The 27267-nt window shown below is 43.8% G+C and overlaps 1 protein-coding gene across 3 annotated transcripts in view; it reads left to right on the top strand.

Annotated features, from left to right (window-relative positions):
- The window catches only part of SGCD (sarcoglycan delta), a 401606-nt gene that overhangs the window by 120442 nt on the left and 253897 nt on the right, over positions 1-27267 (top strand). For 2 of the 3 annotated variants that reach the window (XM_035105742.2, XM_035105746.2), the window contains one exon: positions 1730-1904. The gene's annotated coding sequence lies outside the window, so the exon portion shown is untranslated. The remainder of the gene's footprint in view (positions 1-1729; positions 1905-27267) is intronic. The other variant, XM_035105743.2, reaches the window with a different exon arrangement.

The following is a 27267-nucleotide window of genomic DNA, read 5'->3' as shown; positions in this document are numbered from 1 at the left end:
CTACAGGGATTCAAAATGTGGATCAGCTACACCATCTGAATTTGACAAACCTGGATTTTCAACTCCCATCATCCCTGACCATTAGCCATATTGCCTGGGGCCGGGAGTTGGAGTCCAACAGGATCTGAAAGAATACAGGTTTCTCACAGCTGTACTAAATGTTTGTTCTCTCTAGTTATGTCGATTAACAACAATTCATGCTTCTGGTGCTTCCAGGCCTCACTTGTTTCCGATCAAGCTACAATACAGTACACTATTAAGGGATGGGTGTAAATCCCCCAAACATAGCCATGAGTTAACTCTCTCCACAGTTAACTCTAGTGATTAAACCACACACAGTGTAACACCTGCTGCAAAGTTAGTTCATGAAACCCCTTCACACGAGTAATACATTATCATAGTTGCAATCAGAAAAGTTAAGCAGAATTTATTTTCTTCCACAATATTGAGTTTGGTGTTTTGGTTTGGTATTGCTCATTGTTCATAAGGCTTTCTTAGCAATTTCTTTCTCTCCTCACATACAAACAAACAAACAACAACTACACAAAGTATTCTAAGTGTTACGACAACAGAGATTTGTATAATGCCATTATGAAATTGCCTTTTTGACAGTTGCAACACACCGAGTCAACATTTTCTTTAAGATATTCACCACAACCCCAAGATCTCTTTTTTGGTCAGTCACTACCTATTCAGACTCCATTATGAGGCTGAAAGAGGAGAGCGCAAAATATGGTCTGAAGCTCAACATAAAAAAAACCAAGATCATGGCCACTGGTCCCATCACCTCCTGGCAAATAGAAGGGGAAGAAATGGAGGCAGTGAGAGATTTTACTTTCTTGGGCTCCTTGATCACTGCAGATGGTGACAGCAGTCACAAAATTAAAAGATGCCTGCTTCTTGGGAGAAAAGCAATGACAAACCTAGACAGCATCTTAAAAAGCAGAGACATCACCTTGCCGACAAAGGTCCGTATAGTTAAAGCTATGGTTTTCCCAGTAGTGATGTATGGAAGTGAGAGCTGGACCATAAAGAAGGCTGATCGCCGAAGAATTGATGCTTTTGAATTATGGTGCTGGAGGAGACTCTTGAGAGTCCCATGGACTGCAAGAAGATCAAACCTATCCATTCTTAAGGAAATCAGCCCTGAGTGCTCCCTGGAAGGACAGATTGTGAAGCTGAGGCTCCAATATTTTGGCCACCTCATGAGAAGAGAAGAATCCTCGGAAAAGACCCTGATGTTGGGAAAGATTGAGGGCACTAGGAGAAGGGGACGACAGAGGACAAGATGGTTGGACAGTGTTCTCGAAGCTACGAACATGAGTTTGACCAAAGTGCGGGAGGCAGTGCAAGACAGGAGTGCCTGGCGTGCTATGGTCCATGGGGTCACGAAGAGTCGGACACGACTAAACGACTAAACAACAACAAATGCAAGTTAGGATTTTTTTTTTGCACAAATATGCATCACTTAACCATTTTAATGCCTATTTGGGGGAGATACTTTCAAAGCTCATTTGCTTTTTTGAATTTTTCATTAATCCAGTCTGCATGCTTTATTAGGCCATTTTAGTAGTTTGGCCATCCACGTTACAAAACAGAAATTAACCAGTGCAGAGGTAAAAAAGATAAGTAACAACATTCTGCTCTGAATCAGCCAAACAAGTGACCCTAGAATTTAACGCCACACCTTCTGTCTTTCTTCTCTCCCTTTTGTTTCATGACATTTGAGGACATTATAGTCATCCTCAGGGGGGAAATCTACATGTCTGTATACACAGAAGATTAAGACTGTGTGGAACTTGAGACTGTTCATTGGCAGCAACCTGAGGAATTTGTCTTCACTCTAATGTTGCTCTGAGGGGCGTAGAAACTATCAAAAACTCTGAACCATCAGGCGAGCCAAGGTAAGCAACTCTTATTTTGTTAACTTTCCCATATTTTCCTCATTAATATAAAATCATAAGACTTGGTTCGTTTAAGCACTTACTGGTGCTATATCATTGTTTATGTGATTTTTGTTTTCAGCTGATTTCATTGGTAGCCAGGAGCTTAGTTGATCTCACCACAAGCAGGCATCAGTAGCCTGAAAAACATTTTTCAAAAAAATATTTATAAAAAGAGAAGGTGAAGGAATCACAGAGTCAGAAGTTATTATCTTGATCTTATTTCCTTCCTGACCTTGAATGAAATATCCTGTACTGTTCCATTACTGCTGTGATTTTAAGTATGAGAGACTTGACTGGTTTTGTGTGGCATATCAGGTATGACACAGAGCTATACCTTTTGACTTGGCTGGGCAGGAAGAGATAAGAAAAAGGCACATTGTGTTTAATCGTTTTTGGGGAACAGGAAATTGCACAGCATAAGCAAGCAGCTTATTCTAACAGATACAGAGAAGCTCAAACTGCATAATTCCACAATTTTTGTTTGGGCCAGATTATTTCTAGAGAATGAATTAGTTGGTTGAACTAATTGAGTTTTGTTGAATGGTAAATTGTTTACATGGTTCATGAGTACCTTTATCTTAAATGTCTGGTTCAAAGATGGAGATTTATACATGACATAAAAATTGTGTACTGTTCCAGCTTGTTTTCAAGAGTTGAAGCAACCCAAAAAGTAATCAAGAGCTTCCTGTATCTGAAAAGTGTTTTAAAAAATGTGGTCGTTATGGAGGAATGTATGTAGTCTTCTATTTTTAAGTGACTTCTCTGAACAGATGGGGGTTATAGATGGAAATGTGCACATATAGAGTTTGAACAGGTGTAATTGAGCTGCAATTTCAGCAGGCAAAGGATTTGGCTCCCACACTGCTATATGTTTTGAGAGAGAGAAAGGATATGTAGCAGTCTTCCCCAATTGGATACTATCCAGATACTTTGGACTAAAGCTTCCATAATCATTGGCCATTGGTCATACTAGCTGCAGCTAATTGGAATTAGGATTGATTGCCTTAGAAGCACTTCCTTGTTTTTTTAATGGAATGCCTGTCTAAGTCTCACTCAGCATGCACCATTTGTTTTCAGTGGAGCTTTCGTGTATTTTGTAATCAGAAGTGTGTATCTGACTACAAGATGGAAAATAAATTCCATTTTTTTCAAAATACAAAAAAATAAAATAAAAATGCAAATGTTCCTTAGCTGGTAGAGTGAGAACTGACTTCCAGTATCGCACTGTGCAAGACCTTTGGCTGCCTCGTGGCCAGGGCTGTCTAAAATCTGGAATATTGCAGTAAGGTATTACAAGCTTCTTGTACATAGTGTGTTGTATTGTTTACAGATCAAACTGAAGGTTATGTGTACACTTTTTCATTTCAAATGCTTTCCCCCCTTATGCATCAAATTTTAATCTATGTTAGGAAAAGGGCTGTGCTTTAGGAAAACACAGATTTAACTTTTTTTAAACTAACCATGAAGTACATTAATTTTGTAAGCTTCAGTGAAGGGATCTGTAGTGTTTATGTGATGTGCTTTACAAATTTCATTGTCTTTGTAAGATTGGTTCTCACATACAGCTCTTGGATTATTTATTTATACCCCGCCCATCTGGCTGGGTTTCCCCCACCACTCTGGGCGGCTTCCAACAAATAGCAAAATACATTAAAATATCACAGATTAAAAACTTCCCTAAACAGGGCTGCCTTTAGGTGTTTTCTAAATGTCAGGTAGTTGTTTATCCCCTTGACCTCCGATGGGAGGGCATTCCACAGGGTGGGCGCCACTACCGAAAAGGCCCTGTGCCTGGTTCCCTGCAGCTTTGCTTCTCGCAGTGAGGGAACTGCCAGAAGGCCCTTGGCGCTGGATCTTAGTGTCCGGGCTAAACGATGGGGGTGGAGACGCTCCTTCAGGTATACAGGACCGAGGCCATTTAGGGCTTTAAAGGTCAGCACCAACACTTTGAATTGTGCTCGGAAATGTACTGGGAGCCAATGTAGGTCTCTTAGGACCGGTGTTATGTAGTCTCGGCGGCTGCTCCGAGTCACCAGTCTGGCAGCCGCATTCTGGATTAATTGCAGTTTCTGGGTCACCTTCAAAGGTAGCCCCACATAGAGCGCATTGCAGTAGTCCAAGCGGGAGATAACTAGAGCATGGATAGTTGGTTTAGCTTGAAGCTGCTCTGTAAACACTTCTTGCCAGTTATACTTTTGGAAATTGGAATAGTATCACAGTTACTAAAACTGTTAGTTATACTGTATGTAGCATAGCCCCGACTCCTCCTTTTCCTTATCAACATTGTATCACAGATACATTGTGTCATTAGGCAATGAAAATGTTTTGTTAGCCTAGACACATTTGTTTGGCATGAATGTGGCTTTAGTTGCAGTTGGTGGTCATGTGACACAATTTGTGCATTCATTGTGATTTTGATGCCATATATATTGAATACATATGTTGTCTGTATCTATCCAAAACTGTCCTTTTTCCATTTACAAACAGTTATCTTTTTTGTTTGTTCCGTGTTACAATATTTCTTCACTGTTCCTTCAATAGCTTCCTATTCCATGATTACCCAAATATTTCAGCTATTATTGTTATTATTATTGAACAATTTTAGAAACTACATCATGGCATAAAGCAGGTGTGAGGGACAGGGGATATCGCGAAGTCCCTCCCCTCCTGAGTTCAAGCCAATCACCGAGCACAGGGGAAAGCAGAGAGAGTTCCGATTCCAGTAGGGAAGCAGGAAGTCGGGTCCGAGGCTCAGGCAAGGTAGAGGAGCCAGGGTCCCAGGCGGGACAGGAAGGGGCGAATAAGGGAGGGAGACCCATCCCCCCAACGCCAGAACTACGCAGAAAGAGGAGGGGAAAGAGGATGGGTCTGCCAAAGCTTTTGTGTTGGAGAAAGACGCGCCAAAAGCCATTAGGAGGTTCTGAAACCGACTGATCACATCACTCCGTGTAAATAGCAATGACTTTAGCACTGTAAATACGCAGCACCAATAAAAGAATAAAATGCAGAGCTGCGTAGCGTCGTTACTCTGAAGTAGTCCGCTCCGGCCACTGTGACAGCAACCTCCTAATCCTTTTTGGGCTACTTTGGAGTTGCTGGGATGAGCGTGTCAGAGGCGGAGAAATGGCGGCAGATCGCGGAGCAAGCCCAGCAAGAACTGCAGCAGCTGTCGCTGCAGGCGCAGGGGGAATTGAAGGCAGCTAAAGAAGAGACTAGGAAGGTCCAGGACGACCGGCTACAACTTGCGGAACAGGTGAGAGCGCTACAGGAAAGAGAGCAGGAATTAAGGGCGGTGGCGGTAGACCTCCAAAACAAGCTGGATGCAGAGAAAAACAAGGCGGGAGGGGCACCCCAAGTCCAAGTGCTGCCAGGAAGGAGAGCCGGGACCCTAGTAAGCAAGTTCAATGGAGACCCGAGGGAATATCAGGGCTTTGAGACTGAGATTGTGTATGCTCTTGAGCTGCACCACGCTGAGTTCCCTGATGATGAGCACAGGGTAGCGTTTATTGTGGAGCACCTTACCGGGGCAGCCAGGGAGTGGCTAAGACCGTTAATCGCAACAAAGAATCCTTGCATGAAGAATGTCAAACTATTTCTAGAAGGTTTGAAAACGATGTATTCGTCCGATAGTCATATGGACCAGACTAAGGAGGAACTTCATAATTTACGCCAAGGAAATATGACAGTTCGCGCGTATTGGGCGAAATTCACCATGCTGGTGCACAGATTGGGGTGGGAACTCGAGTCACCCCCAATGCAAGCGGCGTTCTACTTGGGGTTGCATGAGGAGGTGAAGGATGAGCTCTCAAGAGGTCCAAAGCCCAGTAATATGGATCAGCTGAGCAAAGCGGCTCTGGCGGTGGGGGTGAGACAGGAATCCCGGTGGAGCGACAAGCAAGCAACGCGCGCAAAGCGGGCTTGGTTCCCACGGTCGCAGGAGAAGCCACTCCCCCAACAACCCTTTCAAGCCACGCCCGGGGCCAGTCAGGACCAGGAACCCATGCAGATTGATAGCGCGCGCGCGGGGGCTTTTCAAACCCCAGCGGCGCCAAGACGCAAGGAGGGAAGGGGCGGGAATTGCTTTCTCTGCAACTCCCCCCAGCATCTTGTCAGAGACTGCCCACATCGCAGGGAGTGGCAAGGAAAGGCGGGAACGGTTGTGCCCTCCCCCACTGACGCAGCACCACAGCAGGGAAACGGGAAAGCCTGGCTGCAGGAGACAAGGGGCAGCAGCCAGGCACAGTCAGCAGACAACAGCCCCAGCCCACCCACCCGCACAGAGAGGAGCAGAGCCAGCCCACCCCTCCCAGAGCAGGAGTGGTTCTAGAAGTGACGCTCACGCTCCCAAATGGCTATCCCCTGACAGTCCTCGCCTTAATTGACAGTGGGGCGTCAGCGAACTTCTTCTCGAGAAACTTTGCAGAAGAGCACCAGATCCAGCTTCTGCAGCTGGATTTTCCTCTGCACGTGGCAACCATTGACGGCAGAGAGCTGCTGGGAGGGGCCATCACTCATCAAACCCCCCCCCATGAGAATGACGGTGGGGAGGCACTCAGAGACACTGGCATTCAACGTCACCACCATCTCAGACCCCCCCATCGTCTTGGGCATGAGCTGGCTGGCGCGCCACGACCCCTCCATCAGTTGGCACCAAAGATGCATCACTTTTGGATCGGACTTTTGCCTGGAACATTGCATGCAGCACCAACCAGGGGAGGGGCCTCCGATAGCCACGGTGGCCACCATGCACGTCAAAGGGGGTGAGGCGATACCCAAGCCGTACTGGGACCTGCAGGAGGTCTTCAGCGAAGCGGAGTCCGACCACCTACCCCCACACAGGCCTTTTGACTGCCAGATCAACCTGGTGCCAGGGGCAACTATACCCCCAGCCAAGCTGTACGCCATGTCAGACCAGGAACTGGAGGATCTGCGCGCTTTCATCGACAAGAACCTCAAGCGGGGGTTCATCAGAGAAAGCAAGGCAGCAGGGGGCAGCCCGGTCTTCTGGGTGGACAAGAAAGACACGCAACAGCGCCGTCTTGTGGTGGATTTTAGACGACTGAATTCAGTGACAGAGCCAGTGGCTTTCCCCATGCCCAGAGTGGATGATCTCCTGACAGCGGCACGCAGGGGCAAGATTTTCACCAAGCTAGACCTGAGGGGGTGTACAACTTGATCAGGATCCGGGAAGGCGATGAATGGAAAACCACGATGTTCACGCCTCTGGGCTCCTTTGAATATCTCGTGATGCCCTTCGGGTTGCAAGGGGGCTCAGCATGCTTCCAGGCCTTCATGCACCACGTCCTGGGGTCCCTCCTTTTCAGGAAATGCTTGGTCTTCCTGGATGACATCCTTATCTACTCCGATGACCCAGTGCAGCATGTGAAGGATGTCAGGGAGGTGTTGCAGCGCCTGAAGGAGAACCACCTGTATGTGAAGCTGGAGAAGTGCAAGTTTCACACCAAGGAGGTGGACTTCCTAGGCTACAAGCTGTCAGACAAGGGGCTGGCGATGGACAAGGACAAGGTGCAGGCCATCCTGGACTGGCACAGCCCCAGGACGCGCAAAGATGCCCAACGCCTACTAGGCTTCGCCAACTTCTACAGGAAGTTCATCAAGAACTTCTCTCGCGTTACGGCTCCCATCACTGACTGCCTGAGAGGCAAGCAGAAGTTCAGGTGGACACCAGAGGCGCAAGCAGCGTTTGAAAGCCTCAAGAGGGTGTTCGCCTCAGACCAGAACCTGTTCCACGTGGTTCAGGACGCGCCCCTACGCGTGGAGACAGATGCTTCTGATAAAGCTGTGGGCGCCATTTTGTTGCAACTGGACGCCAACAGAGAGTGGAGACCCTGTGCCTTCTTCTCCAGGAAGTTGACCCAGCCAGAGCGAAACTACACGGTGTTTGATCGGGAACTTCTTGCGATCCACGCTGCGTTCCAGCACTGGAGACACTTCCTGGTGGGCGCCAAGCACCCCATCCAGGTGTGCACAGACCACAAGAACCTGGAGTTCTGGAGAACTGCCAGGGTGCTCAACCAGCGGCAGATACGGTGGGCAGAGTTCTTCTCGAACTTCAACTTCTCCATACACTACATCCCGGGAGAGCAGAATGTCAGGGCGGATGCCCTCTCCCGCAAGCCAGAGTACATGGAGGAGGAGGCGCCACCGGCACCCAGGCACATCTTCCCCCCGTCAGCTTGGTCCTGCGGAGCAGCAGTGGTAAGCGAGGCAGAACTCACAGCACTGACGGCAGCGGATGAATTTGCCAACCGCATCTTCAGAGAACTGAGAAGGGGGGGGGAGCAGGCAAAAGACTTTGCAGAACGCAGGGGGCTGCTTTTCTACAAGGGTGCACTGTACCTGCCCACCACCCAGCTCAGACGTACGGTCCTCAAGCAGATGCACGACAACCCAACGGCGGGTCATTTTGGGAGGGATAAAACCACTCACCTAGTCATGAGACACTTCTGGTGGCCAGGGGTGCGGGAGGATGTGAGGGATTATGTAAGGGGCTGTGACACCTGCCAGCGGGCAAAGGTGGTCAGAGCGCCACCAGCAGGTTTGCTGGAGCCCTTAGCCACACCGCACAGGCCATGGGAAGTAGTGTCCATGGACTTCATCACAGACCTGCCCTCATCCAGGGGCAAGACCGCAGTGTTGGTGGTGGTGGACCTCATGTCCAAAATGTGCCACTTTATACCGTGTGCCAGGGCGGTCTCTGCAGAAGAGACAGCCAAACTGTTTGTGGATCACGTATTCAGACTGCATGGATTACCTTTAAGGGTTATTTCGGATCGTGGCCGCCAATTTGTTTCCAGGTTCTGGCGGCGGCTCATGAACCTCCTGCAGGTGGAGGTCAGCTTGTCGACGGCTAGACACCCGCAGACCAATGGACAGGCGGAGAGGGTCAACGCCATTCTGCAGCAGTACCTGAGATGCTACGTCAGCCAGCGGCAAACGGACTGGGTGGATCGCCTGCCACTGGCAGAATTTGCCTACAACAATGCGGTGCACGTCTCCACAGGGGTGTCACCCTTTAAGGCCAATTACGGGCGTGACCTCAGATCTTTCCCAGAGAGGGAGGGGGAGGAGGAGGAGGAGGGCCCACAGGCTGAGGATTGGGCAGAGGAACTGGAGACGGTGCACCAGCAGCTCAGAGAACACTTGGAGAGAGCCAAGGAAGCGTACAAGAAGGGGGCAGATCGCCACAGGCGACCGGGGGAGGTCATTAGGGTGGGGGACAAAGTGTGGTTGTCCTCGGAGGGCCTTCCCATCAGAGGGCGATGCAAAAAGCTGGCGCCCAGAAGGTTGGGCCCCTTCACGGTCACGCAACAGGTAAACCCGGTGGCATACAGGCTGGCACTGCCAGAGGACATGAGGGTGCACCCTGTGTTTCATAGATCGCTGCTGTCGCCGTACAGGGAAAGCAGCAGGCTCCGAGACAACGAACAAACCCCTGAGGGAGGGGGGGAGAGGGAAGGCAGGGAGCAACTCAATGAGGCCACGGCCATCCTGGATTCAAGGTGGGGGGTGGGGGGACTGGAGTACCTCATGGCATGGGAGGATGCTCCACCGTCCCAGAATGAATGGGTCCCAGCCACTCAGATACAGGAGGAATTCCTGGTAGAAGAATTTCACGCCCTCTTTCCCCATAGACCCAAGCCCTGGCACATGGAAAGGGAGGGGGAGGGGGAGGAAGCACGGGAGAGCAGTTCACCATGGCGCTGGGAAGCGGAGTTTGAGGAACCAGAGGATGAGGTATGGGTGTCACCGAGATCCACCCAGTCAGAGGAAGGAGCAGATTGGCAGAACATTTTTACCCCCACCAGCTCTGACGCCACGGACTTTTTGGGATTCCCATCCTCCCAGGCGGAAGGGGGGGGCTTGCAGGACTGGGGGGAGGTGTTCACACCAACGGGCTCGGAAAGCACTGAGTTCTTAGGCTTCCAGTCGTCACCGACACCTGGGGGGGACCTGGGGAGGGGTGAAGGAGAGCTTGGGAGGGGGGTGGATGTGAGGGACAGGGGATATCGCGAAGTCCCTCCCCTCCTGAGTTCAAGCCAATCACCGAGCACAGGGGAAAGCAGAGAGAGTTCCGATTCCAGTAGGGAAGCAGGAAGTCGGGTCCGAGGCTCAGGCAAGGTAGAGGAGCCAGGGTCCCAGGCGGGACAGGAAGGGGCGAATAAGGGAGGGAGACCCATCCCCCCAACGCCAGAACTACGCAGAAAGAGGAGGGGAAAGAGGATGGGTCTGCCAAAGCTTTTGTGTTGGAGAAAGACGCGCCAAAAGCCATTAGGAGGTTCTGAAACCGACTGATCACATCACTCCGTGTAAATAGCAATGACTTTAGCACTGTAAATACGCAGCACCAATAAAAGAATAAAATGCAGAGCTGCGTAGCGTCGTTACTCTGAAGTAGTCCGCTCCGGCCACTGTGACAGCAGGCATCCCCAAACTGCGGCCCTCCAGATGTTTTGGCCTACAACTCCCATGATCCCTAGCTAACAGGACCAGTGGTCGGGGAAGATGGGAATTGTAGTCCAAAACATCTGGAGGGCCGAAGTTTGGGGATGCCTGGCATAAAGCAATGTACAGGGTGAAAAGAGAATAAAACACAGAAGCCCAAACTCTTAAGAACAATAAAATAACATCATCTAACGCAACCATCCACACAGGCTCTAAAAATGACAAAAAGCTATTATTTAGATATGAAATTGATCTTCCATAAATGACTGGGTTATATAGGAAAGCCTTCCTAAACAAAAACGTATTCGACCAGTGCCTATACATTATGCTACACACCTCTCTGGTTTTGGCTAAACACTATCTGACAGTAAGACGGTGGTTCCGAAAATGAAAAGTATATAGTGTTAATCTGAAAATTCCAAAGCATGAACCGCCTTACAAGAAAACACACTCTTCAGGCATAGTTAGTGGTCACTTCATAAAATGAAGCAAATGGAAATGTTAAGAAGACTGCTTTTAGCTGCACTTTAAGGTTTGTTGATAGTACAATGATGAAGTTGGTGAGGAACTTGGGGATCGAGTTTGATGGAAAAGCTCAAAGGAATCAGGTATATTTAGCCTGGAGATTTTTATTTTTTATTTTACACACCGCCCTATCCCCTCAGGTCTCGGGGCAGTTCACAGAATAAAATCAAAATATAAAACCACAAAATACATAATAAAAATAAAAGAAACAATAACCCAATAACCCAAAATATGACAGCCATATTTACATATTTGAAGGAGTGTAACATGGGCAATGGAGGAAATCTTTCTTTCTTTCTTTCTTTCTTTTCTTTCTTTCTCTTTCTTTCTTTCTTTCTTTCTTGCTGTTCCAAACCACTGGACCCAAACCACTGGATTCAAATTGACTAAACTTTCAGAAGAACTTCCTGCTGTTGCAAGCTGTTCCACAAGAGGTGATGGACACGCTTTCATCATAGCTGCCAAGTCTCCCGTTTTCCCTGGGAAATCCCCGTTTTTACTTACCTTTCCCGGTGGTCCCCCGTATCACTTCGTCTCCCGTTTTTCTCCGTTATTTTCTCCTGCCGGCGGCAATTTTTTTCCTTTCTGATTTGCCCTTCTATGGGCACAAAAAATGGCCGCCGGCGGCTTCAAAAGTCGCATCTACGCATGACCGGAAGTGCGTAGATACGACTTCCGGTGTCGGCGGTGGCCATTTTGGTGCCCATAGAAGGGCAAAGCGACACCGGAAGTTACGTCAACACAACTTCCGGTGTCACACAGCTGCCGGTCCCGGATTCTGCAGTCCGGGACTTGGAAAGTAAGGCTTTCATTAGGGGTTTGTAAGCAGAAGCTGGATGACCCACAGGGGGCTGTAGTGGATTTCCTGCATTGAAAGGTGACCTTTGAGATTCATTCTCACTCTGATTCTAACTCTCTGCAGGCTCCCATAACAGTTTAGAAAATACTCATAAAAGCAGATTTATACTACCTTTGCTGATCATGTTTTAGAATATTTAAAGATTAGCCAGACAAGTGAGTACTTCACCGCTAAAGGGAGGTGTGGCTTATCAATCTTCTTACGTCCTTCTCAAGGTTTTGGGACCTCGATACCAAAGTGATGCACTTTGTATTTGTCTTGCCAAGTTGCAAGATCAGCAGACTCACTGTTAACATATCAAGTCTTGTAGTAGTACCACATTTGCAGCCCGTTTCACCCAACCTGTCCTGACAAAGCTTTCACTGAATCCATCACCTTGACATATACTGAAGCACAATTTCCAATAACAAATATCTCTGTAAAAAAACACTCATGATAGCATCAGCAGAACTGGGTTGGCGTTCCTGAAAATAAGAAACTGAAGTCTAAAACTAACATGGGGCATAAAATAAATCCATCAGGAGGCAAATAATATGATGACAGTCATGTAGCCTTTCAGCCAGTACTTAAAAATCCTCCTAGGTATGTTTTGCTTTTGATGATAATTGTACTATAGTACAACCTTGATCTCTATCTATCTATCTATCTATCTAGGGACAATTATTCCAGATGAACATTCCAAACAATATATGACCTTTAGGATATAACTTTGACAGTTCAGGTGAAACTTACAAGTACAGAGTGTGTAAGATATGCATCATAAATTTTTTTTCAGACTGAACTAAATATAGGAGTACATGGACTAATATTTGTGGCATACAGTAAACGCTTGATTGGTTGGTACAATTGAATATATTACAGTGGCACAAAATTTCCTGCTTTTTCAAATTTGATGAGCTTTTTTTTAGGATTTTACCCCAGGAAATAGACTGCCACAGGGGCCAGATTAAGCCCCCGAATTATTCGTGAATGTACCTATGTCGTGTTTCTGTAGGGTTAATGCCTTTAATAAAAATAAAAGGGCTAAAATTTCTTAATCTTTTGAGCAATTTGGATTTCCAAAGTTACATTTAAAATGGAATGAGAAAACTTTTATGATAACATTTCATTTGCCCCATAACAAGCCAAGATGCTGGCAACTGGTGGCGAACATAATTAAAATGCTCGACAGACGCTGTATAGGCTCTAAAATTTAATTACATAAGTGAATGGTTGTATCCCTGAATGAACCTGCTGTCTTAAGGATAACAAAAATAATTGCCACATCTTTATGGATCTTAGGCTCCTTGCAAGCTGCCTAATTACCTGCATCATCATTGTAGTGTTATTAGAGCACTAAATATTAGTGAGATGTTAATGCCATATTAGTGAAGCAACTGTCTGTTCGAAGGCCAAGGGCTTATTGGCCTGGTGTGTGTGTTGCACTTCACAGATTGAATGGCCCATGTACATTTTATAAGTTCTTTTGCAGATCAATTCGCTGATGCTAAATTAAGTTGTAAGGTACCCTGGACAGTTAAGTCCAGTCAAAGGCGATTATGGGGTGCTGTGCTCATCTTGCTTCAGGCTGAGGGAGCTGGCATTTTTCCACAGACAGCTTTCCAGGTCATGTGGCCAGCATAACGCACCCCATTGCTCAGATTCGAACCACCTACCTTCCAATTAGCAAGCCTAAGAGGCTCAGTGGTTTAGACCACAGCGCCACCCGCTCCCTTTAAATTACATTGTATGTACCAATGGTGTCCAAAGCAACTCAAACATGTATATAATGTAAACATGAATGGGAATACTTTTTTAAAAAATTACATTATATGCAGCTTTTAAAAGTAGTCCCATTCATGCTTACATTATATACATGTGCTAGTTGCTTTGGATGCAATTGCTTTTTAAACTCAAGGTAGAATACAAAACTTTTCACCTTATACATAGCAAACCACAGTTTTACAAAATTCATGCATCCTTTCTGGGGTTTTTTTTTTATAAAAAGAATACACATATGAATATGCTGCTGAACATTTGAGCTCTTTTAAATGAGTACATAGTCCAATTATGTTTTATTTGCAAAAGCACATGCAAAAATGGAAACATAGTACTATGGTACTGTACCCCGGTTTAAGAACAGCCCTGTTAACGAACTATTCAGTATATGAATTCTGCAAAACCGCAAGTACTGTATTTTTCCATGTATTAGACGAGGGGGTTTTTTGACTCAAAAATTGTGTCAAGAAACTGGGGTCATCCAATACATGGATAGTGGCGTGGGGGGGGGGGAGCAGTGCACCCACCAGCCAGCCGGTTGGCAGGAGCGCAACTTTCCCTGATGCCGTTGCGAGCGGGAAACAATCTAGGGATTGCATGAGCGGAGAAGCTCAACAACTTTGGGCCATCTCCCCTCATTTTCTTAAAATTGATTCCCCCCCAAATAGGGTGTGTGTGTCTTATACATGGGGACATCTTATAGACGGTAAAATATGGTAGGTGTTCCAGTTAGCTAACTTTACCTTGATACACGAATGGAATCCGAACGGTAGAAGGGCACTGGCGGTGGGATGCCTCATTAGGGAATGTGTGCCTCGGTTTAAGAATGGATTTGGTTTAAGAACAGACTCCCAGAAGGGATTAAGTTCATAGACCGAGGTACCACTGTAATGATTTGAAGATAAAATGCATGCTGATGTTTCCTTCCTTTCCTCAGCCTTCTCCCTAAGAAGGTAGTGTAGCCAACAGAAATTTGAGGGGAGCAGTAAAACAAGAATAAATGTTAAATAATAGCAGGATTCTGTGCACCATTTTCCTTAGAAGTATAAGGTTTTTAGGAGAATCTCTTTTTAGTGGTATGATAAATGGGAAACAGTGACACAAAAATGGTTTAGGATGTCCTTTCTTGTTGGTAGAGGCAAAGGGTTAGGGAGCTAGCCGTGTGCTGGCATTCCTTTGTGTAATGCTTGCAGCAATGTCTTCCTTAGAACTGCTGGGAAAGGAGCCAGCAGAAACCCCATAGGTTGCTTCTTTATAAGAGATGAGTCAAGTGCTCATTGGCCAGGATTTTAGTAGTAGCTTTGTTTTCTCCTCACTGGCAGTTAATCTAAGTTCACAGCCAATGTTGTCTGATTGGAGACTTACAACATCACCATTTTCTTCCTCGTCCTGTATGTGCTGGAGGGTTGCCAAAAATACTTGCAAATGTAACAGCCCTTTTATCAGTCTTGTCTGAAGATATAATGCTAGTGTTTGTCCTGTGATCCAGTGCACACTTACCTGGGAGTTAGCCACACTGAACTCTGTAAAACTTCCTTCTGAATTAACATGTACAGAGTTTCTCTATTACTAGTTACTTAATAGAGTCACTGTTCTGTTCATAAAAATAGAAATAAAATAAGAAGAAGAAGAAGAAGAGTTTGGATTTGATACCCCGCTTTATCACTACCCGAAGGAGTCTCAAAGCGGTTAACAATCTCCTTTCCCCTCCTCCCCCACAACAGACACCCTGTGAGGTGGGTGGGGCTGAGAGACTTCAGAGAAGTGTGACTAGCCCAAGGTCACCCAGCAGCTGCATGTGGAGGATTACGAGTCTACCGCTCTTAACCACTATACCACAAAAGCATGTAGTTCTATAGGTCCATTGCCATAAGATGAACAATGCAATTAAAAGTGATTATGTTTTCATCCCTGTTGACTAACTTGTTTTAAGTTTTTTTATATATATTGAATTTTAAATTGTTGTAACCCTGGGAGCTGCTGGTGAAATGCAGGTAATAAATTTAAAAACGAAACAACAATGTTCATAGAGCCCAGTGTCATTTGGGTTATATGAAAGCTTGGCCTAACTAAATATGGCTTTCCTTACCTTTTTGCACGAGTGTCTCCCTAAACAGAACCCACACTCTGTGTCCTGCTGACTTTACCTTTCATCTTGTCCTTTGTTAGTCTGCTGGGCAGGTCAGCATCCTTAATGGGCAACAACACGTCCCAGATCAACTGCTGATTAACCCTCCTTAAGAGACCCAAAGGTAGGGAGAAGTCTTCCTACAATTGCACTGTCAAACTTTCCTGGTGGCATTCAATTATTTTCTTCAGCGCATCTTCCAACAATATTTGATGGTGATGCTCAGTTAACAGCAGCGAACAAATAACCATTATCTAAGTTCTTCCTTCCTGCCCACACATTTCTATTTATATATAGCTATATGTGGGACCACATTCAACACTAAATAATTATTGCATACTGAAATGTCCATATTAGATTTATGCCACTTGCTTCAAGAATATTTTGAAACCATAACAGGTTCCTTTATTTTAAATAGTTGCTATTTTTATATGGTACTTTAGCAATGCAGATTTCAATAGACTGCCTAGTTCTTCCTACCAAGAATCTTAAGAAGCTGGTGAGCCTCTTACTCGATTACTTCACCAGCCCTTCCACTGCTTCACATCGTTCCCTGCTGCTCTGGGCCTGAAGCAAACTGCTGGCTAAAGGAAGAGGCAGGTGGGAGCAGGCATAGTAGGCTTAGTGCAGTATAGTGACTGCCTATATTTTAGGTGCCTTAAGCCTAGTTGTGTAAATAGGAGTCAGGTGCACAGTAGCCAAGTGAATCTCAGATCATCGAATATTGCTGCTTTCTCTATTTTAGGGTGGTTGTTGCTTTCTTACTGTTCATGCATTTATGTTGGTTAGTGATGAGAGACCATAATACATGGTTATAATTCGCTAATATTTTATAACATGAACCTTACTAAAAAGGATAGGGGAGAAAATGCACTAGAAAATGTAGTTAAGCTGGAAAACTTCAGGCTGCTATCTCAGTTGTTACAGGTGTTCAGGTTTTGGCTTTATGTCTGACTTATCTATTGAGTCTCTGTGTGCGTTGTAAACTTACAGGAACAAAGCAAAGCAAATGCACATAAAATAAACCTGCCAACCCTCATGAAAATTGCAGCACCTGAGTTCCATAAAACCCAGCAATGATGAAGCTACATTGAAAGTGAGTCAGACCTGCTCTGCAATTTTATTGCAACCATTCCAGAAGCATTTCTTTTGTTTTGAGCCAAACACAGAGCCAATTAAATCTGATTGCAACCCTTCAGTCAGTTGTTTGTGGTGCTCTATAACACCCAGGGGAAAGCTCCAATGCATTATTGGCCAGTATGTGAATCTACTCAACATTGGATGGGTTCAGATGATCTTTCCCAGCTTCATTAGCCATCATTTATGAAGCTGGGAATGAGTGTCAGGGTCAAGAACTTCATACACCTAGTTGTGGTGCTAGTGGAAAGTGGATGAGTCAAATTCATGATAGAAAAGGCTATCAATGGCTATTAGCCACAATTCTATGCTCTGCATCCAAGGTTGGATGAAGTATGCTTCTGAATGCCAGTTGCTGGAAACCATGAGAGGGGAGAGTGCTCTGGCAACTGTGAGGACAGGATGCAGAGCTGGGTCATGGTCCTGACCCAGAAGACTTTTCTTAGGTTCTTAAACCAAGGTGTCTACTTGGTATGTGCGTCTATAGAAAGAGGGTAAAACAAAATAAGGGTTTTTTTTAAAAAAAATATACCAGTAATAGAGGAGGACGCAGTAATAGGGGACGCGGGTGGCGCTGTGGTCTAAACCACAGAGCCTAGGACTTGCCGATCAGAAGGTCAGCGGTTCGAATCCCCCAGATGAGGTGAGTTCCCGTTGCTCGGTCCCAGCTCCTAGCAGTTTGAAAGCACATCAAAGTGCAAGTAGATAAATAGGTACCACTCCAGCGGGAAGGTAAATGGCGTTTCCGTGCACTGCTCTAATTTGCCAGAAGTGGCTCACTCATGTTGGCCACATGACCTGGAAGCTGTACTCTGGCTCCCTCGGCCAGTAAAGCGAGATGAGCACTGCAACCCCAGAGTAATCCGCGCCTGGACTTAACGGTCATCTTTACCTTTACCTTTAATAGAGGAGGAGGACAACTAGTGGGGAGCAGGGTTGGAAGGGAGTGGTTGTGTTCTCTGTTCCTTGACCATTACAGCAAATATAAATTGTTGGAGTGGGCTTTTTTTAAAAAAAAAAGAAAAAAAAGAATGTGGTTTTAGGGTCTCAACAGAGACTTGAAATTAAATGAGGAAATTTTATGCAAAGTATGGGCTTAAACTAGTTTTACAAAGTTCAGCTGAGGACTTTTGGTTCTTACCTGCATTGCTAACAACAAAAACTTAATGCATTTTTCAACAATGTAAATTGTCTTTAAATGAAGCTCTTTCAGTAATTTCAGCAGAAAAATCATTAAGTGGTCCATTAAAATCCTTAGCAATGTTCAAGTGGTCCATGGGAAAAACGGGTTTGGGAAACACTGCAAAATTACATATTTTAAAAAATGCTTTAAATGGAATTTTTTTAAAGGTTTTGAATTTTTACAGTTGCTGTTGGCATCCTTATAGGATCAAGCAGAAGCTAAAAGTGATGCTGGACAGACACATACCTTGATTGCTTTCTCTCCAGGGAGAATTTCTGGCTGCTAATGGTTAACTCAAACATACCTTGTCATAAGCACAGTGCACATGGAGTAATAAATCTATAATAGGTTAAAGGTGGTGGTTGCTCTGTGTTGACCATTACTTTGAGCCACAGGCTATGCTTTCATTGGACTTTTCACAGCATTAACCTAGACCTTGTCGATTAAAAGTGAGACACATTTTTGATAAGGGTCATTTTACATCAGTGACTACTGCAATAATTTCTTTTTTGTTAACTCTGTATCTGCTGAGCAGGCTGTGAATCTCTAAGTATTACTAGCTTGTTTGGTTTTTTCCCACCTGTTGGTTTGGACCACATATGGGGTGCCTTTAGCAAGCCATTCCTGGTATTATGGGTGAAGGATTAGGTAGCCCTCCAGTTGTTGTTGTTGTTGTTGTTGTTGTTGTTGTTGTTGTTGTTGTTTGTTTGTTGTTGTATGGCCAGTGGTTAGAGATGATGGGAGGTAGGTAATTCCAGCAACATCTGGAGGGCCATAGGTTCTCCACCCTGCTAGATGTACACAAATTTTTCTTCAGGCCTGTATGTAGTGTCCTTAAAATAGTCAGATTTGTGTGAATGTATTTAAATATGAAAATGATATAAAGTATGGTTGGTAGTGCAATATAGATATGCTTATAGATAAGCAGAAATGGCAAAGTCATGATATTTGAGAGACAAAGAGTGTGTGTGTTGAGTTTTCACTGTGGAAATAGCATAACTAAAGTCTTCATCTATGACCATGGTCAAACTTGGCCCTCCAGCTGTTTTGGGACTACAAGCCCCATCCTCCCTGACCACTGGTCCTGTTAGCTAGGGATGGTGGGAGTTGTAGTCCCAAAACATCTGGAGGGCCAAGTTTGGCCATGCCTGCTCTATGATATTGCACTACCCAACATACTTTTTATCATTTCCATATTTAAATACATTCATACAAATCTGTGAACTCCTCCTCCTCCTCTTCCTGCCATGGAGGGTTGAAGCAGCCTCCTGCCAGTGGCAGCACCAGGAGGAGGCAGAGGGGGAGCCATTGGTCATTGAAGTCGTGCAGCTGCCATGTTCGGCTCTGCCCCAGCTCCTTCCAATGTCCAGACGTCACAGCATCACACACACAGTGCCAGCAGTGAGAGGGGCAACACTTTAAAGAACACAAATGGCGTCATGAAGAGTCAGACATGACTAAATGACTAAACAACAACAACAAATAAGGGTCTTGGGAAAGAGGGGAGTGAGCTGCCCCCTACATTCATTTTCTCCTTTATAAACCTCTTCCTTTCTCTCAGAGGACGTAATGAAACATTAACATCTACAGGAGAAACGAAAGTTCTGCAATCTTTATCACAATACCCTTCAGGTTTGCATGTAATCTCTAGAGGGTTTGCTACAAGCCCAGGAAAGGAATTATGGGTGCTGATGCATGTTCTCTCTCCCTCTTTCCTATTTCTCTCTCACTAATAAATATTAATCATAGCTCCATTAGCACTAATGATTTCTTCATCCAGACTTCCTATCCATTCTACTCTGAATTCGTGAACCTGAACAGTTTATAATAATGCTTCTCTCTCAAAATAATGCTAATAATTGCCTTGCCTCATCTATGAGAAGATTCTTCTTGTAAGCAATATCATCTTCTATATCTCATTGTATATATTAGCCTAGGGAGTTATCCAAGGTCTGTCTACAGCACATTTGGAAGGTGGGCATAGATCAATACAATACATTGCATTTCTGCTAAGCATGGTGATCTGTGTAAACACAAACTGTGTGTTCTTAACACTTGTAGCCATCTTTTAATTTCACATTGACCCAAACACTGCTGACTCTCAGGTTTCCTGAGGACATACCCCCCATAGAACAGTTTATCTTTTCAAAGTACTCAAAGAATTTACCTTCTGTCTTGCACTGAGCTAGTTTCAGAGATATGCCTATTCTGGCATAAAGCCACACTAGAGTGACTTTTTAGGAAACTCTTCAATAATCCTGAACTGATTTCTAGAATGCAGTTCACTGACACAGTTGTTATACCAAAACAACTATTTTACATTTTCTGTGCATCTGAATATTCCTTGCTGCTGTGGAAGAGGAGTTAATACAATATGACATCATAACTAAACTTCTAGTAACCATATTTACAGTCTTGAAACTCTGTGGATGAATTTTAATGCAGTCACAATGGAACCTATAAATACAAATACATTTCTACTGTACTTAGTTAGTATATGAAAATTGAGATATGGGAGGATTGTTTTTAGTACTATGAATAAAAATGAGTTTTGCAGCCAAAAGCTGAACAACAGGAAGAGAATAATGGTCTTTCAATTATACTGCCTTTCTTTCACCAATATTGTATTGATTTCAGTGGATTCTAGTCCATGAAAACAAACACCTGTGATAAAGTTAAGATGCTACAAGACAGTAGCCAATACTTATTGCTATCTTAAATATGCTAGCAAAGATACTTATTGCATATTCTTAAAATAACCAGTCTTTATTGTTGTGTCACTTAAAACAATTTCATAAAAATATTTTGAACACATTATTGGTAAGAATGCATAAGCAGTAACCTAAAAGATTAAAACCTATGTAAATAGCATCTTATAGAATTATATTTTGTTTATTTAAAAGTTGCTATTTAAGGCAGATTACTTTAATTCTGTTGGAACCAAGTAATTCTTTTGAAATTAAGATGGGAAATGGGGATTTCTTGCATAAAGCCTATCGTTATGCAGTTGTGCTAACAGTATAAGAATGAAGTGTAAATTTGCTCAGAATTTTTAGAAGACTAATTTTTGCTTATCGGGAAAAAAGTAAAATTAATAGAAGGTGCTCCAGAGGTTAGTACTTTATTGACAGCATAGTCACCTAAGGAAAACTAAGAGCTAAGATAAGCAGTGCTTTGCAATGCTTTTGATGCTCACATATTTTATCTTAGTGATTATTGTTGGCGTATTTAAACTGAGTAATTGCGCAACGAAAAGCATTCTGAGGACACTGCAAAGTATAATTAGGAGTTGTTTTAATTAAAGAAAAATAACAGAAGTTATATTAACTACAAGAACGTTACAGGAACGTGACCCACCACCCAGGGTACTGAGAGAGGTACACAGACCTCCTTATTTACTGTTTCCGATTGCTGACACGCCTTAAATCAATACAAACTTAACATCACCTGCTGTACTGCCCCACAGCTGCAAAACTAGGTCATTACATTTCCTTCTTTCTTTTAAAGAGATACACATTTCTGTGGAACAGTAATGAACCTTAAACTGTAAACCACTCAACAATTATGTGTTATGTAAATAAAAATATTAATGTCGACTTTCATCAGCATCAGTGCTTGATAGAATCTTGTTAATAATTCCCACCCTTTGCCATACTTGTAATAAATAGATGTCTCCTCTTTCTGGTCTTGTAATAACTAATTTCTTTCTGTAAAAATACACATTGCTTTTTTTTATTGTGTGGGAAGTTTCAGGAAGCATCTTTTGGCAGCTGCAAGTGAGAAGTGTGCTTTATATCCTTAATATAACAGTTTATTTGTTGTTTAGTCGTGTCCGACGCTTCATGACCCCATGGACCAGAGCACACCAGGCACTCCTGTCTTCCACTGCCTCCCGCAGTTTGAACAGACTCATGTTGGTAGCTTCGAGAAAACTGTCCAACCATCTCGTCCTCTGTTGTCCCCTTCTCCTTGTGCCCTCAATCTTTCCCAACGTCAGAGTCTTTTCCAGGGAGTCTTCTTTTCTCATGAGGTGGCCAAAGTATTGGAGCCCAAGCTTTAGGATCTGTCCTTCCAGTGACAGTTTATTTAATATAATAATATTAAGAACATAAGATGAGCCCTTCTGGATCTGGTCAGAAGGACATCTCATTCAGTATCCTGTGGCCAACCAGATGCTTATGGCAAACCCACAACCAGTATGCAGAGACATTCATATAGTAGAGCAGGCACCCCCAAACTGTGGCCCTCCAGATGTTTTGGCCTACAACTCCCATGATCCCTAGCTAACAGGACCAGTGGTCAGGGATGGTGGGGATTGTAATCCAAAATATCTGGAGGGCCGAAGTTTGGGGATGGCTGTAGTAGAGGAAGAGCATAACCATCAGGACTAGTAATGGTGTGTGTGTGTGTGTGTGTGTGTGTGTGTGTGTGTGTGTGTGTGTAGGGAGAGGGGGAGGGAGGGACAAGTGCACAAACTGAGATTGTCTTCAAACCATGTCCTAAGTTAAATAGCTACTGATCTTGTTAAAATGTCATGCTAAACTATGGTTTAGTGTTACCTGCATAAGCCTCTGGCTTGTGCAGTTACCTCTCCCTTCTGCTCCAATGTGGCCACAAGGTGATCTGAAACCTTCACTTCAATTTTCAAATAATCATAGTTTACTGTAATATCTGAAGCTGAAACTGAAGTTAATCTTGACTGTTGTTGAGGGAAGGAAGCCAAGATTGTAAGCCACAGTTTGAATTTGGCTCCACCCCCCCCAAATAAAACATAGAATCATATAATTGTTGAGTTGGAAAGGATCCCAAGGGTCATGTGATCCAACCCCCTGCGATGCAGAAATCTTTTGCCCAACACGAGACTCAAAACCATGAGCCTGAGTCTCATGCTCTACTGACTGAGCATAGTTTATTTTATTTAATTCCACTTGATTGTAATCAAACCTCTAAGCAGCTGATATGAATTAAGATTATCAGTAAAAAAACAATTAAAAGCAAGTAATTGATTTTTTTTAAAAAAAACCAACCCAATTGAAATCAGTAAATGAAAAAGAGATTAAAACATATCAGCACCTTCGTGATAAAAAAGCAATGAAAATTTGATAACCTGATTTGGGGGCAAACATAAGATCTGCATCAGCCTTCACTAATCTAGTGCCTTCCAGGTGCCTTGGACTACAATTCCCATCACCCCCAAACACCATGGCCATGCAACATGAAGCGGTGCAACTATTTTCTGCAAAATTTAAGATTCTTTTTCTTTATGTTTGAGAAGATATGTGGAAAATATCATCCCAACAATAAACACTACTATAAAACACCTGTTATTGAGCAGAATGAGACAACTACACTTTTTACATATGGAAAAATGCAACGTGTTTGTTTAGGATTTTATAGAGCATGTCACATTCCTTATACTGTATTACATCCTTCCCTCTCCCAGAATTAAGTAATTGCTGATGAGGCAGGCGAGTCAATTTCTAACTTTTACACTTATAATTCTAGCTCAGTGAAGTACTGTAATTGAACCACTGGTGCATGCAAGTGTGTGTGTGTGTATATGTATATATGTAGGATGGAATTATGGGATGGTAATAGTTGCCTCAGTTATTTAAGTTATTTAAACAAGTTATTTAAAAACACAGCAACAAAGAGTAGAACTTTATTAATTGCTAAAAGGATTAGGAAATAGCTAAGTGAATATTTATTTATTTATTTTTAATATTTGTGCTCAGACTCCACACTGAAATGAACAGAGTTTGCCTTTTCCCCATCAGTCTGTTCCTTTCCTTCTTGATTTATTTAATTCATAAAATTTTTATACCGCTTGATTGTAAAAATAACCTCAAGTCAGTTTACAAAAATCATAAAACAATAAAAAACAGCAGATCAAAACATTTTTTTTAAATGGTTAAAATCGACTATAAGCTAAAAACTGATTAAAACACAATTTAACATCCCACATATCTGGTTAGGCTTGTCTAAACAACAGTGTTTTTAGCAGATACCAAAAAGTGTACAGTGAGGAGACCTGCCTGATATCAATAGGCAGCGAGTTCCAAAGTGTAGGTTCCACCACAATAAAAGATCAATTACTTACAAACGTGGAATGAGTATTATATGGCACCTATAACAGTGCCGCATAATACTGGGTGGCACTGTGGTCTAAACTAAAGAGCCTAGGGCTTCCCAGTCAGGAGGTCGGCAGTTCGGATCCCTGCGACAGGGTGAGCTCCCGTTGCTCAGTCCCAGCTCCTGCCAACCTAGCAGTGAAAGCACGTCAAAGCGCAAGTAGATAAATAGATACCGCTCCAGCGGGAAGGTAAACAGCGTTTCCGTGCACTGCTCTGGTTTGCCAGAAGCGACTTAGTCATGCTGGCCACATGACCTGGAAGCTGTATGCTGGCTCCCTCGGCCAGTAAAGCGATATGAGGGCCGCAACCCCTGAGTCCTGGACCTAACGGTCAGGGGTCCCTTTACCTTTCTAACAGTGCCAGTTCCGCAGCTGAGTGGGCATATATGGACTAAGGTAATCTCACAGGTAAACTAGTACCAAATTATTAAGGGTTTTATCTTCAACCCGGTAAGCAAATCAGCAACCAGTACAGGGCTCTGAGCACAGGGGGTTTATGTGGACAGGGTCCCACTCCTATCAGTTTTCCCAGTCCAGGGGTTGTTTAGTATCACCTCCAGACTGTAAACCTACTCCTTCAGGGGGAGTGCAGTCTCTGGCAGGCAGCTGACCAATTCTTAGACACAGGAGCAGTTTGCTTACAGTGTCTCCATCTTGCCAGGATGCAAACTCCATTTGTTTTTCCTCACCGAATGCACCACTGGGACTGGTCTAGGGACTGCACAGTTTCTCCTAATTCAGATGCCGTGGAGAAATAGAGCTGAGTGTCTTCAGGGTACTAATGTCACCTTACCCCAAAACTCCAAAATTTGGTGGCTGCCCCCACTTCATTTCCACAACATTGTTCAAGGTTGATCCCTGAGTTTCTCGCTACATAAAGTTTTCTTTCACTCAATAATTTCTGCCTCACACAGGAGAATTTTTCTTTTCTTTTTTTCGTATCCAATGTGAGAATCAAGCAGATGCTACCTCAGTCTGGCTCCAAATGTCCCCTAAATCATGCTTCAGCACGAAGTGTTTCTAAGAAGCCACTCAATGCTCTCATTTCTTCTAAGTGATTTTCATAGAGCAGCTGATGATCTCATGTTTCCAATGTAGTATCTTCCTCATTTTTTCTTGCTTGGTTCTGGCCATGCTTGTATATAATATTTCAAAACATTAACAGCAAATGTTAACACAGATATGCTTCTTCTTCTTCTTCTTTTTTAAGGATACAAAATAAATTGTTACTTTGCTTTCCATTGATTATCATTGTTTTGTGTCAGCTTCCAAAGCACTTAAACATAAGAAATTTTCATCTTTTGTCTGGGTTGGAAAGACCATGCAGTTGGCCCTATCTATGTGGTTTCAGTATTCATATGCACACAGAGTACAGTGGTACCTCGGTTTAAGAACAGCCCTGTTTATGAACTATTCGGTTTACAAACACCACAGAACCGGAAATAGTGTCCCGGTTTGTGAACTTTACCTTGACCTAAGAATGGAATCCAAATGGTGGAAGAGCACCGGCGGCAGGAAGCCTCTTTAGGGAAAGCACGCCTTGATTTAAGAATGGTTTCGGTTTAAGAACGGACTTCCGGAACGGATTAAGTTTGTAAACCGAGGTACCACTGTAAATGTGAAATTGTGCAATGCCACTGTGAGATGAGGTATAGTTCTAACTTGTGTTGGTCCTAACCATGTGAGGAACCACTTGCAGACTCATCTCACGTCCACTCGTTGATTTATTTCACACCATTTATAGCTCACCATTTCTCCAGGCTGCTCAAAGTGGCAGCGTACGCAGTTCTTCTCCCCACACACCTATTTTATCTTCACAACACCCCGAGTGGGGATTTGAACCCTAGTTACCCAGGTCATAGCCATACACTCTTAACTCCTACAACACACTGGTGAGCTGAGGAGTAGTACATTATTAAAGTAGTGGAATGAAGGTTTTTGGGGATCCTAGCTAACTCTGCAATGGAGTCTTCAGATTTCCAAATGGTTGGGTGGAATGACTTTTAAAGCAAGGGCGTTTCACTGTCTCCTTTATTTATTTTTTAAACCCAAAGTTATTCTACACCCATTGCTGAAAGGTTCTTGCATTTCCCTTTACAAGGAAGAAACAGTTACTGCTTACGCTAACCTCTTAAGTGAAACATGCTGTGAGCTAAAATATCTCTGCTTCTCAGCAACATTTTGAATCCCACCAGGAATCTTTGTTGTCGAATTCATGTTTAAGTGAGGACCAGTTCAAATGATCACATTCATATAATGAATGTCAAAAGAGGCTTGAGTGGCTCATATGCTTGTTTACTTAGGCTGCATTCAGACGTGGGGTTTATTGCTTTATTTTTTACTGATTAAAACAGTACTGTTTCTGTCACCATTTGTAATATTACTTTTGGTACCTGTTGCTTTATGGAATTCTGGCTTTTTTGACCAATAGTGTCACACTATTTTAAGAAAATATTTTTTTTTTAAAAAAAGTTTTTCTTTGGTTACAAAAGGATTTCATTCACAGCAGTGGACATGATGTGACACAACAGCAAATGACATTGGCTATATCACTACTCCCCTGCTCTTTCCACATGAACACTTCTGTTCCCCTATGAAAATGGCAGGGGTGGGAAAGGACCCCTAGACAGGGGTTAAAGTCCAGTTGAAGTTAAAGACTCATCTCGCTTTCAGGCCAAGGGGGGTGGCATCTGTTTCTGGAACAGTGGAACACCGTGACAGAAACCAGAGCACACAGAAACACCGTTTACCTTCCCGCTGTTCAACCTCCACTTGCACAGGTGTGCTTTCGAACTGCTAGGTTGGCAGAAGGTGGGACAAAGCAATGGGAGCTCACCTCATTGCACAGATTAGAACCACTGACCTTCTGATCAGCTAGCCCAAAAGGCTCGGTGGTTTAGACCATAGTGCACCTGCGTCCCAGGCAGGAAAGAATTGCATAGCTGCATATGTTCCCAGATTTCATCACTATAATCCTGTGACTCTTTAGGTTAATGGGGCTGCAAATGGATTTTTTTTCTGGAAGCAGAAATGAGCACTAAACTTCCACTAGGTTTCCAGAAGTGGCCTTTTGTCATGTGAAATATTATTTTAAAATGCATAAATTATCAGCTAAGAAAAGTTTAGGAAAAC

The sequence above is a fragment of the Zootoca vivipara genome, chromosome 2, assembly GCF_963506605.1.
Source record: "Zootoca vivipara chromosome 2, rZooViv1.1, whole genome shotgun sequence".
NCBI classification, from domain to species: Eukaryota; Metazoa; Chordata; class Lepidosauria; order Squamata; family Lacertidae; genus Zootoca; species Zootoca vivipara.
This window is presented reverse-complemented; position numbering and strand designations above follow the sequence as displayed.